This window comes from Hydractinia symbiolongicarpus, chromosome 7 (assembly GCF_029227915.1).
Source record: "Hydractinia symbiolongicarpus strain clone_291-10 chromosome 7, HSymV2.1, whole genome shotgun sequence".
Classification (NCBI taxonomy): Eukaryota; Metazoa; Cnidaria; class Hydrozoa; order Anthoathecata; family Hydractiniidae; genus Hydractinia; species Hydractinia symbiolongicarpus.
In genome coordinates this window covers 30,977,821-30,996,850 of record NC_079881.1, presented here as the reverse complement: position 1 = coordinate 30,996,850, position 19,030 = coordinate 30,977,821, and positions in this window count along the sequence as shown.

The window sequence follows — 19,030 nt, the reverse complement described above, 5'->3', positions numbered from 1 at the left end:
TCCTAGCCGTTATCGTGCGCTGAAGAAATATTGACAGTTTCAAAAACTACATTTCATTGACTTTTTAACGGTGTCAGTCTGTTTGAGTTACAACGGTTGGGTCACATATTTGTACCAACATGTATTTAGCGATATTTTTTTGATAATACTAGGTTGCATCGCTTTTAACAGTGAAACGATTGACTGTGGTACTAAATTGAACTGGTGTTGGACTTTGACCTTATAAATGTTATAAGTGAGAAAAGTGGACTCCAAGAAATAGCATTCTTCTTAATTTGAAATGATTGCCGAAACTCAGCGATTACACTGGGCGCTGTGGTAGCGCTTCAATTAAAAATTAAGATAAAAAAGTCATTTTTTACTGCGAGACCAATCCTAGCCGTTATCGCGCGCTGAAGAAATAGCCACAGTTTTAAGAACTACATTTCATTGACTTTCTAACGGTGTCAGTCCGTTTGAGTTACAACGGTTGGGTCACATATTCGTACCAACATGTATTTAGCGATATTTTTTTGATATTACTACGTTGCATTGACTGTGGGACTTAATTGAACTAACTTTGGACTGTGACCTGATAAATTTAATAAGTGAGACAAGTGGACTCCAAGAAATAGCATTCTTCCTAATTTAAAATGATTGCCGAAACTCAGCGATTGCACTGGGCGCTGTGGTAGCGCTTCATTTAGGAATTAAGCTAAAAAAAGTCATTTTTTACTGTGGGACCAACCCTAGGCGTTAGCGCGCGCTGAAGAAACAGCGATAGTTTCAAAAACTACATTTCATTGACTTTCTAACGGTGTCACTCCGTTTGAGTTACAACGGTTGGGTCACATATTCGTACCAACATGTATTTAGCGTTATTTTTCTGATATTACTAGGTTGTATCGCTTTTAACTGTGAAACGATTGACCGTGGGACTTAATTGAACTAACTTTGGACTGTGACCTGATAATTGTGATAAAGGAGACAATTGAACTCCAAAAAATAACATTCTTCTTAATTTGACATGATTGCCGAAACTCAGCGATTACACTGGGCGCTGTGGTACCGCTTCATTTAAGAATTAAGATAAAAAAGTCATTTTTTTACTGTGGGACCAATCCTAGCCGTTATCGCGCGCTAAAGAAATAGCAACAGTTTCAAAAACTATATTTCATTGACTTTTTAACGGTATCAATCCACCTCAGTTACAACGGTTGCGTCACATATTCGTACCAACATGTATTTTGCAATATTTTTCTCATATTATTAGGTTGCATCGCTTTTAACAGTGAAACGATTGACTGTGCGACTTAATTGAACTAACTTTGAACTGTGACCTGATAAATGTGATAAATGAGACAATTGGACTCCAAGAAACAACATTCTTCTTAATTTGACGTGATTGCCGGAACTCAGCAATTACTCAGGGCGCTGTGGTAGCGCTTCATTTTAAAGTTTAGGTAAATAAGTCAATCTTTACTGTGGGACCAATCCTAGGCGTTAGCGCGCGCTGAAGAAACAGCGATAGTTTCAAAAACTACATTTCATTGACTTTCTAACGGTATCAATCCACTTCAGTTACAACGGTTGCGTCCCATATTCGTACCAATATGTATTTAGCGATATTTTTCTCATATTACTAGGTTGCATCGCTTTTAACAATGAAACGATTGACTGTGGGACTTAATTGAACTAACTTTGGACTGTGACCTGATAAATGTGATAAATGAGACAATTGGACTCCAAGAAATAACATTCTTCTTATTTTTACGGGATTGCCGGAACTCAGCGATTACACTGGGCGCTGTGGTAGCGCTTCATTTAAAAATTTAGGTAAATAAGTCATTCTTTACTGTGGGACCAATCCTAGCCGTTATCGTGCGCTGAAGAAATATTGACAGTTTCAAAAACTACATTTCATTGACTTTCTAACGGTATCAATCCACTTCAGTTACAACGGTTGCGTCCCATATTCGTACCAATATGTATTTAGCGATATTTTTCTCATATTACTAGGTTGCATCGCTTTTAACAATGAAACGATTGACTGTGGGACTTAATTGAACTAACTTTGGACTGTGACCTGATAAATGTGATAAATGAGACAATTGGACTCCAAGAAATAACATTCTTCTTATTTTTACGGGATTGCCGGAACTCAGCGATTACACTGGGCGCTGTGGTAGCGCTTCATTTAAAAATTTAGGTAAATAAGTCATTCTTTACTGTGGGACCAATCCTAGCCGTTATCGTGCGCTGAAGAAATATTGACAGTTTCAAAAACTACATTTCATTGACTTTTTAACGGTGTCAGTCTGTTTGAGTTACAACGGTTGGGTCACATATTTGTACCAACATGTATTTAGCGATATTTTTTTGATAATACTAGGTTGCATCGCTTTTACCAGTGAAACGATTGACTGTGGTACTAAATTGAACTGGTGTTGGACTATGACCTTATAAATGTTATAAGTGAGACAAGTGGACTCCAAGAAATAGCATTCTTCTAAATTTGAAATGATTGCCGAAACTCAGCGATGTGGTAGCGCTTCAATTAAAAATTAAGATAAAAAATTCATTTTTTACTGCGGGACCAATCCTAGCCGTTATCGCGCGCTGAAGAAATAGCCACAGTTTTAAAAACTACATTTCATTGACTTTCTAACGGTGTCAGTCCGTTTAAGTTACAATGGTTGGGTCACATATTCGTACCAACATGTATTTAGCGATATTTTTTTTGATATTACTAGGTTGATTTGACTGTGGGACTTAATTGAACTAACTTTGGACTGTGACCTGATAAATGTAATAAGTGAGACAAGGGGACTCCAGTAAATAGCGTTCTTCTTAATTTGAAATGATTGCCAAAACTCAGCGATTACACTGGGCGCGGTGGTAGCGCTTCAATTAAAAATTAAGATAAAAAAGTCATTTTTTACTGCGGGACCAGTCCTAGCCGTTATCGCGCGCTGAAGAGATAGCCACAGTTTCAAAAACTACATTTCATTAACTTTCTACCGGTGTCAGTCCGTTTGAGTTACAACGGTTCAGTCACCTATTCGTACCAACATGTGTTTAGCGATATTTTTCTGATATTACTAGGTTGCATTGCTTTTAACAATGAAACGATTGACTGTGGGACTTAATTGAACTAACTTTGCACTGTGAGCTGATAAATGTAATAAGTGAGACAAGTGGACTCCAGGAAATAGCGTTCTTCTTAATTTGAAATGATTGCCGAAACTCAGCGATTACACTGGGCGCGGTGGTAGCGCTTCAATTAAAAATTAAGATAAAAAAAGTCATTTTTTACTGCAGGACCAATCCTAGCCGTTATCGCGCGCTGAAGAGATAGCCACAGTTTCAAAATCTACATTTCATTGACTTTCTAACGGTGTCAGTCCGTTTGAGTTACAACGGTTGGGTCACATATTCGTACCAACATGTATTTAGCTATATTTTTTCTTATATTAATTGGTTGCATCGCTTTTAACAATGAAAAGATTGACTGTGGGACTTAATTGAACAAACTTTGGACTGTCACCTAATAAATTTGATAAATGAGAAAATTGGACTCCAAGAAATAACATTCTTCTTATTTTTACGGGATTGCCGGAACTCAGCGATTACACTGGGCGCTGTGGTAGCGCTTCATTTAAAAATTTAGGTAAATAAGTCATTCTTTACTGTGGGACCAATCCTAGCCGTTATCGTGCGCTGAAGAAATATTGACAGTTTCAAAAACTACATTTCATTGACTTATTAACGGTGTCAGTCTATTTGAGTTACAACGGTTGGGTCACATATTTGTACCAACATGTATTTAGCGATATTTTTTTGATATTACTAGGTTGCATTGACTGTGGGACTTAATTTAACTAACTTTGGACTGTGACCTGATAAATGTAATAAGTGAGACAAGTGGACTCCAAGAAATAGCATTCTTCCTAATTTAAAATGATTGCCGAAACTCAGCGATTGCACTGGGCGCTGTGGTAGCGCTTCATTTAGGAATTAAGCTAAAAAAAGTCATTTTTTACTGTGGGACCAATCCTAGGCGTAAGGGCGCGCTGAAGAAACAGCGATAGTTTCAAAAACTACATTTCATTGACTTTCTAACGGTGTCACTCCGTTTGAGTTACAACGGTTGGGTCACATATTCGTACCAACATGTATTTAGCGTTATTTTTCTGATATTACTAGGTTGTATCGCTTTTAACTGTGAAACGATTGACCGTGGGACTTAATTGAACTAACTTTGGACTGTGACCTGATAATTGTGATAAAGGAGACAATTGGACTCCAAAAAATAACATTCTTCTTAATTTGACATGATTGCCGAAACTCAGCGATTACACTGGGCGCTGTGGTACCGCTTCATTTAAGAATTAAGATAAAAAAGTCATTTTTTTACTGTGGGACCAATCCTAGCCGTTATCGCGCGCTGAAGAAATAGCAACAGTTTCAAAAACTATATTTCATTGACTTTCTAACGGTATCAATCCACCTCAGTTACAACGGTTGCGTCACATATTCGTACCAACATGTATTTTGCAATATTTTTCTCATATTATTAGGTTGCATCGCTTTTAACAGTGAAACGATTGACTGTGCGACTTAATTGAACTAACTTTGAACTGTGACCTGATAAATGTGATAAATGAGACAATTGGACTCCAAGAAACAACATTCTTCTTAATTTGACGTGATTGCCGGAACTCAGCAATTACTCAGGGCGCTGTGGTAGCGCTTCATTTTAAAGTTTAGGTAAATAAGTCAATCTTTACTGTGGGACCAATCCTAGCCGTTATCGTGCGCTGATGAAATAGCGACAGTTTTAAAAACTACATTTCATTGACTTTCTAACGGTATCAATCCACTTCAGTTACAACGGTTGGGTCACATATTCGTACCAACATGTGTTTAGCGATATTTTTCTGTTATTACTATGTTGCATCGCTTTTAACTATGAAGCGATTGACTGTGGAACTTAATTTACCTAACTATGGACTGTGACCTGATAAATGTGATAAAGGAGACAATTGGACTCCAAGAAATAACATTCTTCTTAATTTTACATGATTGCCGAAACTCAGCGATTTCACTGGGCGCTGTGGTACCGCTTCATTTAAGAATTAAGATAAAAAGTCATTTTTTTACTGTGGGACCAATCCTAGCCGTTATCGCCCGATGAAGAAATAACAACAGTTTCAAAAACTACATTTCATTGGCTTTCTAACGGTGTTAGTCCGTTTGAGTTACAACGTTTGGGTCACATACTCGTACCAACATGTATTTAGCGGTATTTTTGTGATATTACTAGGTTGCATGGCTTTAAACAATGAAACGATTGACTGCGGGACTTAATAGAACTAAATTTGGACTGTGACCTGATAAATGTGATAAATGAGACAATTGGACTCCAAGAAATAACATTCTTCTTAATTTGACATGATTGCCGAAACTCAGCGATTACACTGGACGCTGTGGTAGCGCTTCAATTAAAAATTAAGATAAAAAAGTCATTTTTTACTGCGGGACCAATCCTAGGCGTTAGCGCGCGCTGAAGAAACAGCGATAGTTTCAAAAACTACATTTCATTGACTTTCTAAAGGTGTCACTCCGTTTGAGTTACAGCGGTTGGCTCACATATTCGTACCAACATGTATTTAGCGTTATTTTTCTGATATTACTAGGTTGCATCGCTTTTAACTATGAAACGATTGACCGTGGGACTTAATTTAACTAACTTTGGACTGTGACCTGATAAATGTGATAAAGGAGAGAATTGGACTCCAAAAAATAACATTGTTCTTAATTTGACATGATTGCCGAAACTCAGCGATTACACTGGGCGCTGTGGTACCGCTTCATTTAAGAATTAAGATAAAAAGTCATTTTTTTACTGTGGGACCAATCCTAGCCGTTATCCCCCGATGAAGAAATAACAACAGTTTCAAAAACTACATTTCATTGGCTTTCTAACGGTGTTAGTCCGTTTGAGTTACAACGTTTGGGTCACATACTCGTACCAACATGTATTTAGCGGTATTTTTGTGATATTATTAGGTTGCATCGCTTTAAACAATGAAACGATTGACTGCGGGACTTAATAGAACTAAATTTGGACTGTGACCTGATAAATGTGATAAATGAGACAATTGGACTCCAAGAAATAACATTCTTCTTAATTTGACATGATTGCCGAAACTCAGCGATTACACTGGGCGCTGTGGTAGCGCTTCAATTAAAAATTAAGATAAAAAAGTCATTTTTTACTGCGGGACCAATCCCAGGCGTTAGCGCGCGCTGAAGAAACAGCGATAGTTTCAAAAACTACATTTCATTGACTTTCTAAAGGTGTCACTCCGTTTGAGTTACAGCGGTTGGCTCACATATTCGTACCAACATGTATTTAGCGTTATTTTTCTGATATTACTAGGTTGCATCGCTTTTAACTATGAAACGATTGACCGTGGGACTTAACTGAACTAACTTTGGACTGTGACCTGATAAATGTGATAAAGGAGAGAATTGGACTCCAAAAAATAACATTGTGCTTAATTTGACACGATTGCCGAAACTCAGCGATTACACTGGGCGCTGTGGTACCGCTTCATTTAAGAATTAAGATAAAAAAGTCATTTTTTTACTGTGGGACCAATCCTAGCCGTTATCGCGCGCTGAAGAAATAGCAACAGTTTCAAAAACTATATTTCATTGACTTTCTAACGGTATCCATCCACTTCAGTTACAACGGTTGCGTCACATATTCGTACCAACATGTATTTAGCAATATTTTTCTCATATTACTAGGTTGCATCGCTTTTAACAGTGAAACGATTGACTGTGCGACTTAATTGAACTAACTTTGAACTGTGACCTGATAAATGTGATAAATGAGACAATTGGACTCCAAGAAACAACATTCCTCTTAATTTGACGTGATTGCAGGAACTCAGCAATTACTCTGGGCGCTGTGGTAGCGCTTCATTTTAAAGTTTAGGTAAATAAGTCAATCTTTACTGTGGGACCAATCCTAGCCATTATCGTGCGCTGAAGAAATAGCGACAGTTTCAAAAACTACATTTTATTGACTTTCTAACGGTATCAATCCACTTCAGTTACAACGGTTGCGTCACATATTCGTACCAACATGTATTTAGCGATATTTTTCTCATATTACTAGGTTGCATCGCTTTTAACAGTGAAACGATTGACTGTAGTACTAAATTGAACTGATTTTGGACTGTAACCTTATAAAAGTTATAAGTGAGACAAGTGGACTCCAAGAAATAGCATTCTTCTTAATTTAAAATGATTGCCGAAACTCAGCGATTGCACTTGGCGCTGTGGTAGCGCTTCCAGTAAAAATTAAGATAAAAAAGTCATTTCTTACTGTGGGACCAATCCTAGCCGTTATCGCGTGCTGAAGAAATTGCCACAGTTTAAAAAACTATATTTCATTGACTTTCTAACGGTGTCAGTCCGTTTGAGTTACAACGGTTGGGTCACATACTCGTACCAACTTGTATTTAGCGGTATTTTTGTGATATTACTAGGTTGCATCGCTTTAAACAATGAAACGATTGACTGCGGGACTTAATAGAACTAAATTTGGACTGTGACCTGATAAATGTGATAAATGAGACAATTGGACTCCAAGAAATAACATTCTTCTTAATTTGACATGATTGCCGAAACTCAGCGATTACACTGGGCGCTGTGGTAGCGCTTCAATTAAAAATTAAGATAAAAAAGTCATTTTTTACTGCGGGACCAATCCTAGGCGTTAGCGCGCGCTGAAGAAACAGCGATAGTTTCAAAAACTACATTTCATTGACTTTCTAAAGGTGTCACTCCGTTTGAGTTACAGCGGTTGGCTCACATATTCGTACCAACATGTATTTAGCGTTATTTTTCTGATATTACTAGGTTGCATCGCTTTTAACTATGAAACGATTGACCGTGTGACTTAACTGAACTAACTTTGGACTGTGACCTGATAAATGTGATAAAGGAGAGAATTGGACTCCAAAAAATAACATTGTTCTTAATTTGACATGATTGCCGAAACTCAGCGATTACACTGGGCGCTGTGGTACCGCTTCATTTAAGAATTAAGATAAAAAAGTCATTTTTTTACTGTGGGACCAATCCTAGCCGTTATCGCGCGCTGAAGAAATAGCAACAGTTTCAAAAACTATATTTCATTGACTTTCTAACGGTATCCATCCACTTCAGTTACAACGGTTGCGTCACATATTCGTACCAACATGTATTTAGCAATATTTTTCTCATATTACTAGGTTGCATCGCTTTTAACAGTGAAACGATTGACTGTGCGACTTAATTGAACTAACTTTGAACTGTGACCTGATAAATGTGATAAATGAGACAATTGGACTCCAAGAAACAACATTCCTCTTAATTTGACGTGATTGCAGGAACTCAGCAATTACTCTGGGCGCTGTGGTAGCGCTTCATTTTAAAGTTTAGGTAAATAAGTCAATCTTTACTGTGGGACCAATCCTAGCCATTATCGTGCGCTGAAGAAATAGCGACAGTTTCAAAAACTACATTTTATTGACTTTCTAACGGTATCAATCCACTTCAGTTACAACGGTTGCGTCACATATTCGTACCAACATGTATTTAGCGATATTTTTCTCATATTACTAGGTTGCATCGCTTTTAACAGTGAAACGATTGACTGTAGTACTAAATTGAACTGATTTTGGACTGTAACCTTATAAAAGTTATAAGTGACACAAGTGGACTCCAAGAAATAGCATTCTTCTTAATTTAAAATGATTGCCGAAACTCAGCGATTGCACTGGGCGCTGTGGTAGCGCTTCCAGTAAAAATTAAGATAAAAAAGTCATTTCTTACTGTGGGACCAATCCTAGCCGTTATCGCGCGCTGAAGAAATTGCCACAGTTTCAAAAACTATATTTCATTGACTTTCTAACGGTGTCAGTCCGTTTGAGTTACAACGGTTGGGTCACATATTCGTACCAACATGTCTTTAGCGATATTTTTCTGATATTACTAGGTTGCATCGCTTTTAACTATGAAGCGATTGACTGTGGGACTTAATTTAACTAACTATGGACTGTGACCTGATAAATGTGATAAAAGAGACAATTGGACTCCAAGAAATAACATTCTTCTTAAATTGACATGATTGCCAAAACTCAGCGATTTCACTGGGCGCTGTGGTACCGCTTCATTTAAGAATTAATATAAAAAGTCATTTTTTTACTGTGGGACCAATCCTAGCCGTTATCGCCCGATGAAGAAATAACAACAGTTTCAAAAACTACATTTCATTTTACTATCTAACGGTGTTAGTCCGTTTTAGTTACAACGTTTGGGTCACATACTCGTACCAACATGTATTTAGCGTTATTTTTCTGGTATTACTAGGTTGCATCGCTTTCAACAATGAAACGATTGACTGCGGGACTTAATAGAACTAAATTTGGACTGTGACCTGATAAATGTGATAAATGAGACAATTGGACTCCAAGAAATAACATTCTTCTTAATTTAAAATGATTGCCAAAACTCAGCGATTGCACTGGCCGCTGTGGTAGCGCTTCATTTGAGAATTAAGCTAAAAAAAGTCATTTTTTACTGTGGGACAAATCCTTGGCGTTAGCGCGCGCTGAAGAGACAGCGATAGTGTCAAAAACTACATTTCATTGACTTTCTAACGGTGTCACTCCGTTTGAGTTACAGCGGTTGGGTCACATATTCGTACCAACATGTATTTAGCGTTATTTTTCTGATATTACTAGGTTGCATCGCTTTTAACTATGAAACGATTGACCGTGGGACTTAATTGAACTAACTTTGGACTGTGACCTGATAAATGTAATAAAGGAGAGAATTGGACTCCAAAAAATAACATTCTTCTTAATTTGACATGATTGCAGAAACTCAGCGATTACACTGGGCGCTGTGGCACCGCTTCATTTAAGAATTAAGATAAAAACTTCATTTGTTTACTGTGGGACCAATCCTAGCCGTTATCGCGCGCTGAAGAAATAGCAACCGTTTCAAAAACTATATTTCATTGACTTTCTAACGGTATCAATCCACTTCAGTTACAACGGTTGCGTCACATATTCGTACCAACATGTATTTAGCGATATTTTTCTCATATTACTAGGTTGCATCGCTTTTAACAGTGAAACGATTGACTGTGGTACTAAATTGAACTGATTTTGGACTGTAACCTTATAAAAGTTATAAGTGAGACAAGTGGACTCCAAGAAATAACATTCTTCTTATGTTGAAATGATTGCCGAAACTCAGCGATTTCACTGGCCGCTGTGGTAACGCTTCATTTGAGAATTAAGCTAAAAAAAGTCATTTTTTACTGTGGGACAAATCCTTGGCGTTAGCGCGCGCTGAAGAAACAGCGATAGTTTCAAAAACTACATTTCATTGGCTTTCTAACGGTGTTAGTCCGTTTGAGTTACAACGTTTGGGTCACATACTCGTACCAACATGTATTTAGCGGTATTTTTGTGATATTATTAGGTTGCATCGCTTTAAACAATGAAACGATTGACTGCGGGACTTAATAGAACTAAATTTGGACTGTGACCTGATAAATGTGATAAATGAGACAATTGGACTCCAAGAAATAACATTCTTCTTAATTTGACATGATTGCCGAAACTCAGCGATTACACTGGGCGCTGTGGTAGCGCTTCAATTAAAAATTAAGATAAAAAAGTCATTTTTTACTGCGGGACCAATCCCAGGCGTTAGCGCGCGCTGAAGAAACAGCGATAGTTTCAAAAACTACATTTCATTGACTTTCTAAAGGTGTCACTCCGTTTGAGTTACAGCGGTTGGCTCACATATTCGTACCAACATGTATTTAGCGTTATTTTTCTGATATTACTAGGTTGCATCGCTTTTAACTATGAAACGATTGACCGTGGGACTTAACTGAACTAACTTTGGACTGTGACCTGATAAATGTGATAAAGGAGAGAATTGGACTCCAAAAAATAACATTGTGCTTAATTTGACACGATTGCCGAAACTCAGCGATTACACTGGGCGCTGTGGTACCGCTTCATTTAAGAATTAAGATAAAAAAGTCATTTTTTTACTGTGGGACCAATCCTAGCCGTTATCGCGCGCTGAAGAAATAGAAACAGTTTCAAAAACTATATTTCATTGACTTTCTAACGGTATCCATCCACTTCAGTTACAACGGTTGCGTCACATATTCGTACCAACATGTATTTAGCAATATTTTTCTCATATTACTAGGTTGCATCGCTTTTAACAGTGAAACGATTGACTGTGCGACTTAATTGAACTAACTTTGAACTGTGACCTGATAAATGTGATAAATGAGACAATTGGACTCCAAGAAACAACATTCCTCTTAATTTGACGTGATTGCAGGAACTCAGCAATTACTCTGGGCGCTGTGGTAGCGCTTCATTTTAAAGTTTAGGTAAATAAGTCAATCTTTACTGTGGGACCAATCCTAGCCATTATCGTGCGCTGAAGAAATAGCGACAGTTTCAAAAACTACATTTTATTGACTTTCTAACGGTATCAATCCACTTCAGTTACAACGGTTGCGTCACATATTCGTACCAACATGTATTTAGCGATATTTTTCTCATATTACTAGGTTGCATCGCTTTTAACAGTGAAACGATTGACTGTAGTACTAAATTGAACTGATTTTGGACTGTAACCTTATAAAAGTTATAAGTGAGACAAGTGGACTCCAAGAAATAGCATTCTTCTTAATTTAAAATGATTGCCGAAACTCAGCGATTGCACTTGGCGCTGTGGTAGCGCTTCCAGTAAAAATTAAGATAAAAAAGTCATTTCTTACTGTGGGACCAATCCTAGCCGTTATCGCGTGCTGAAGAAATTGCCACAGTTTCAAAAACTATATTTCATTGACTTTCTAACGGTGTCAGTCCGTTTGAGTTACAACGGTTGGGTCACATACTCGTACCAACTTGTATTTAGCGGTATTTTTGTGATATTACTAGGTTGCATCGCTTTAAACAATGAAACGATTGACTGCGGGACTTAATAGAACTAAATTTGGACTGTGACCTGATAAATGTGATAAATGAGACAATTGGACTCCAAGAAATAACATTCTTCTTAATTTGACATGATTGCCGAAACTCAGCGATTACACTGGGCGCTGTGGTAGCGCTTCAATTAAAAATTAAGATAAAAAAGTCATTTTTTACTGCGGGACCAATCCTAGGCGTTAGCGCGCGCTGAAGAAACAGCGATAGTTTCAAAAACTACATTTCATTGACTTTCTAAAGGTGTCACTCCGTTTGAGTTACAGCGGTTGGCTCACATATTCGTACCAACATGTATTTAGCGTTATTTTTCTGATATTACTAGGTTGCATCGCTTTTAACTATGAAACGATTGACCGTGGGACTTAACTGAACTAACTTTGGACTGTGACCTGATAAATGTGATAAAGGAGAGAATTGGACTCCAAAAAATAACATTGTTCTTAATTTGACATGATTGCCGAAACTCAGCGATTACACTGGGCGCTGTGGTACCGCTTCATTTAAGAATTAAGATAAAAAAGTCATTTTTTTACTGTGGGACCAATCCTAGCCGTTATCGCGCGCTGAAGAAATAGCAACAGTTTCAAAAACTATATTTCATTGACTTTCTAACGGTATCCATCCACTTCAGTTACAACGGTTGCGTCACATATTCGTACCAACATGTATTTAGCAATATTTTTCTCATATTACTAGGTTGCATCGCTTTTAACAGTGAAACGATTGACTGTGCGACTTAATTGAACTAACTTTGAACTGTGACCTGATAAATGTGATAAATGAGACAATTGGACTCCAAGAAACAACATTCCTCTTAATTTGACGTGATTGCAGGAACTCAGCAATTACTCTGGGCGCTGTGGTAGCGCTTCATTTTAAAGTTTAGGTAAATAAGTCAATCTTTACTGTGGGACCAATCCTAGCCATTATCGTGCGCTGAAGAAATAGCGACAGTTTCAAAAACTACATTTTATTGACTTTCTAACGGTATCAATCCACTTCAGTTACAACGGTTGCGTCACATATTCGTACCAACATGTATTTAGCGATATTTTTCTCATATTACTAGGTTGCATCGCTTTTAACAGTGAAACGATTGACTGTAGTACTAAATTGAACTGATTTTGGACTGTAACCTTATAAAAGTTATAAGTGACACAAGTGGACTCCAAGAAATAGCATTCTTCTTAATTTAAAATGATTGCCGAAACTCAGCGATTGCACTGGGCGCTGTGGTAGCGCTTCCAGTAAAAATTAAGATAAAAAAGTCATTTCTTACTGTGGGACCAATCCTAGCCGTTATCGCGCGCTGAAGAAATTGCCACAGTTTCAAAAACTATATTTCATTGACTTTCTAACGGTGTCAGTCCGTTTGAGTTACAACGGTTGGGTCACATATTCGTACCAACATGTCTTTAGCGATATTTTTCTGATATTACTAGGTTGCATCGCTTTTAACTATGAAGCGATTGACTGTGGGACTTAATTTAACTAACTATGGACTGTGACCTGATAAATGTGATAAAAGAGACAATTGGACTCCAAGAAATAACATTCTTCTTAAATTGACATGATTGCCAAAACTCAGCGATTTCACTGGGCGCTGTGGTACCGCTTCATTTAAGAATTAAGATAAAAAGTCATTTTTTTACTGTGGGACCAATCCTAGCCGTTATCGCCCGATGAAGAAATAACAACAGTTTCAAAAACTACATTTCATTTTACTATCTAACGGTGTTAGTCCGTTTTAGTTACAACGTTTGGGTCACATACTCGTACCAACATGTATTTAGCGTTATTTTTCTGGTATTACTAGGTTGCATCGCTTTCAACAATGAAACGATTGACTGCGGGACTTAATAGAACTAAATTTGGACTGTGACCTGATAAATGTGATAAATGAGACAATTGGACTCCAAGAAATAACATTCTTCTTAATTTAAAATGATTGCCAAAACTCAGCGATTGCACTGGCCGCTGTGGTAGCGCTTCATTTGAGAATTAAGCTAAAAAAAGTCATTTTTTACTGTGGGACAAATCCTTGGCGTTAGCGCGCGCTGAAGAGACAGCGATAGTGTCAAAAACTACATTTCATTGACTTTCTAACGGTGTCACTCCGTTTGAGTTACAGCGGTTGGGTCACATATTCGTACCAACATGTATTTAGCGTTATTTTTCTGATATTACTAGGTTGCATCGCTTTTAACTATGAAACGATTGACCGTGGGACTTAATTGAACTAACTTTGGACTGTGACCTGATAAATGTAATAAAGGAGAGAATTGGACTCCAAAAAATAACATTCTTCTTAATTTGACATGATTGCAGAAACTCAGCGATTACACTGGGCGCTGTGGCACCGCTTCATTTAAGAATTAAGATAAAAACTTCATTTGTTTACTGTGGGACCAATCCTAGCCGTTATCGCGCGCTGAAGAAATAGCAACCGTTTCAAAAACTATATTTCATTGACTTTCTAACGGTATCAATCCACTTCAGTTACAACGGTTGCGTCACATATTCGTACCAACATGTATTTAGCGATATTTTTCTCATATTACTAGGTTGCATCGCTTTTAACAGTGAAACGATTGACTGTGGTACTAAATTGAACTGATTTTGGACTGTAACCTTATAAAAGTTATAAGTGAGACAAGTGGACTCCAAGAAATAACATTCTTCTTATGTTTAAATGATTGCCGAAACTCAGCGATTTCACTGGCCGCTGTGGTAACGCTTCATTTGAGAATTAAGCTAAAAAAAGTCATTTTTTACTGTGGGACAAATCCTTGGCGTTAGCGCGCGCTGAAGAAACAGCGATAGTTTCAAAAACTACATTTCATTGACTTTCTAACGGTGTCACTCCGTTTGAGTTACAGCGGTTGGGTCACATATTCGTACCAACATGTATTTAGCGTTATTTTTCTGATATTATTAGGTTGCATCGCTTTTAACTATGAAACGATTGACCGTGGGACTTAATTGAACTAACTTTGGACTGTGACCTGATAAATGTAATAAAGGAGAGAATTGGACTCCAAAAAATAAGATTCTTCTTAATTTGACATGATTGCCGAAACTCAGCGATTACACTGGGCGCTGTGGTACCGCTTCATTTAAGAATTAAGATAAAAACTTCATTTGTTTACTGTGGGACCAATCCTAGCCGTTATCGCGCGCTGAAGAAATAGCAACCGTTTCAAAAACTATATTTCATTGACTTTCTAACGGTATCAATCCACTTCAGTTACAACGGTTGCGTCACATATTCGTACCAACATGTATTTAGCAATATTTTTCTCATATTACTAGGTTGCATCGCTTGCAACAGTGAAACGATTGACTGTGCGACTTAATTGAACTAACCTTGAACTGTGACCTGATAAATGTGATAAATGAGACAATTGGACTCCAAGAAACAACATTTTTCTTAATTTGACGTGATTGCCGGAACTCAGCAATTACTCTGGGCGCTGTGGTAGCGCTTCATTTTAAAGTTTAGGTAAATAAGTCAATCTTTACTGTGGGACCAATCCTAGCCGTTATCGTGCGCTGAAGAAATAGCGATAGTTTCGAAAACTACATTTCATTGACTTTCTAACGGTATCAATCCACTTCAGTTACAACGGTTGCGTCACATATTCGTACCAACATGTATTTAGCGATATTTTTCTCATATTACTAGGTTGCATCGCTTTTAACAGTGAAACGATTGACTGTGGTACTAAATTGAACTGATTTTGGACTGTAACCTTATAAAAGTTATAAGTGAGACAAGTGGACTCCAAGAAATAACATTCTTCTTATGTTGAAATGATTGCCGAAACTCAGCGATTTCACTGGCCGCTGTGGTAGCGCTTCACTTAAGAATTAAGCTAAAAAAAGTCATTTTTTACTGTGGGACAAATCCTTGGCGTTAGCGCGCGCTGAAGAAACAGCGATAGTTTCAAAAACTACATTTCATTGACTTTCTAACGGTGTCACTCCGTTTGAGTTACAGCGGTTGGGTCACATATTCGTACCAACATGTATTTAGCGTTATTTTTCTGATATTACTAGGTTGCATCGCTTTTAACTATGAAACGATTGACCGTGGGACTTAATTGAACTAACTTTGGACTGTGACCTGATAAATGTAATAAAGGAGAGAATTGGACTCCAAAAAATAACATTCTTCTTAATTTGACATGATTGCCGAAACTCCGCGATTACACTGGGCGCTGTGGTACCGCTTCATTTAAGAATTAAGATAAAAAAGTCATTTTTTTACTGTGGGACCAATCCTAGCCGTTATCGCGCGCTGAAGAAATAGCGACAGTTTCAAAAACTACATTTCATTGACTTTCTAACGGTATCAATCCACTTCAGTTACAACGGTTGCGTCACATATTCGTACCAACATGTATTTAGCGATATTTTTCTCATATTACTAGGTTGCATCGCTTTTAACAGTGAAACGATTGACTGTGGTACTATATTGAACTGATTTTGGACTGTAACCTTATAAAAGTTATAAGTGAGACAATTGGACTCCAAGAAATAACATTCTTCTTAATTTGACATGACTGCCGAAACTCAGCGATTACACTGGGCGCTGTGGTACCGCTTCATTTAATAATTAAGATAATAAAAAAGTCAATTTTTTACTGTGGGACCAATCCTAGCCGTTATCGCGCGCTGAAGATATAACAACAGTTTCAAAAACTACATTTCATTGACTTTCTAACGGTATCAATCCACTTCAGTTACAACGGTTGCGTCACATATTCGTACCAACATGTATTTAGCAATATGTTTCTCAGATTACTAGGTTGCATCGCTTTTAACAGTGAAAATATTGACTGTGCGACTTAATTGAACTAACTTTGGACTGTGACCTGATAAATGAATGAAACCAATGACTGTGGGACTTAATTGAACTAACTTTGGACTGTGACATGATAAATGTGATAAATGAGACAATTGGACTCCAAGAAATAACATTCTTCTTAATTTGACATGATTGCCGGAACTCAGCGTTTACACTGGGCGCTGTGGTAGCGCTTCTTTTAGAAATTTACATTAATAAGTCAATTTTACTGTGGGACCAATCCTAGCCGTTATTGCGCGCTGAAGAAATAGCGACAGTTTCAAAAACTACATTTGATTAACTTTTCAATGGTGTCAGTCCGTTTGAGTTACAACGGTTGGGTCAAATATTCGTACCAACATGTATTTAGCGATCTTTTTTTTGATATTACTAGGTTGCATCGCTTTTAACAATGAAACGATTGACTGTGGGACTTAATTGAACTAACTTTGGACTGTGACCTGATAAATGTGATAAATGAGACAATTGGACTCCAAAAAATAACATTCTTCTTAATTTGACATGATTGCCGAACTTCAGCGTTTACACTGGGCGCTGTGGTAGCACTTCATTTAAAAATTTAGATTTATAAGTCATTCTTTACTGTGGGACCAATCCTATCTGTTATCGCGCGCTGTGGAAATATCGACAGTTTCAAAAACTATATTTCATTGACTTTCTAACGGTGTCAGTCCGTTTGAGTTAGAACGATTGGGTCACCTATTCGTACCAACATGTGTTTAGCGATATTTTTCTGATACTACTAGGTTGCATCGCTTTTAACAATGAAACGATTGACTGTGTGACTTAATTGAACTAACTTTGGACTGTGACCTGATAAATGTGATAAATGAGACAATTGGACTCCAAGAAATAACATTCTTCTTATTTTTACGGGATTGCCAGAACTCAACGATTACACTGGGCGCTGTGGTAGCGCTTCATTTAAAAATTTAGGTAAGTAAGTCATTCTTTACTGTCGGACCAATCCTCGCCGTTATCGTGCGCTGAAGAAATATTGACAGTTTCAAAAACTACATTTCATTGACTTTTTAACGGTTTCAGTCTGTTTGAGTTACAACGGTTGGGTCACATATTTGTACCAACATGTATTTTGCGATATTTTTTAGATAATACTAGGTTGCATCGCTTTTAACAGTGAAACGATTGACTGTGGTACTAAATTGAACTGGTGTTGGACTTGGACCTTATAAATGTTTTAAGTGAGACAAGTGGACTCCAAGAAATAGCATTCTTCTTAATTTGAAATGATTGCCGAAACTCAGCGTTTACACTGGGCGCTGTGGTAGCGCTTCTTTTAGAAATTTACATTAATAAGTCAATTTTACTGTGGGACCAATCCTAGCCGTTATTGCGCGCTGAAGAAATAGCGACAGTTTCAAAAACTTCATTTGATTAACTTTTTAATGGTGTCAGTCCGTTTGAGTTACAACGGTTGGGTCAAATATTCGTACCAACATGTATTTAGCGATCTTTTTTTTTGATATTACTAGGTTGCATCGCTTTTAACAATGAAATAATTGACTGTGGGACTTAATTGAACTAACTTTGGACTGTGACCTGATAAATGTGATAAATGAGACAATTGGACTCCAAGAAATAACATTCTTCTTAATTTGACATGATTGCCGAACTTCAGCGTTTACACTGGGCGCTGTGGTAGCACTTCATTTAAAAATTTAGATTTATAAGTCATTCTTTACTGTGGGACCAATCCTATCTGTTATCGCGCGCTGTAGAAATATCGACAGTTTCAAAAACTATATTTCATTGACTTTCTAACGGTGTCAGTCCGTTTGAGTTAGAACGGTTGGGTCACATATTCGTACCAACATGTATTTAGCGACATTTTTTTTATATTACTAGGTTGCATCGCTTTTAACAATTAAACGAATGACTGTGGGACTTAATTGAACAAACTTTGGACTGTCACCTAATAAATTTGATAAATTAGAAAATTGCACTCCCAGAAATAACATTCTTCTCAATTTGACATGATTTCCAGAACTCAGCGATTACACTGGGCGATGTGGTAGCGCTTCATTTAAAAATTTAGATTAAGAAGTCATTTTTTACTGTGGGA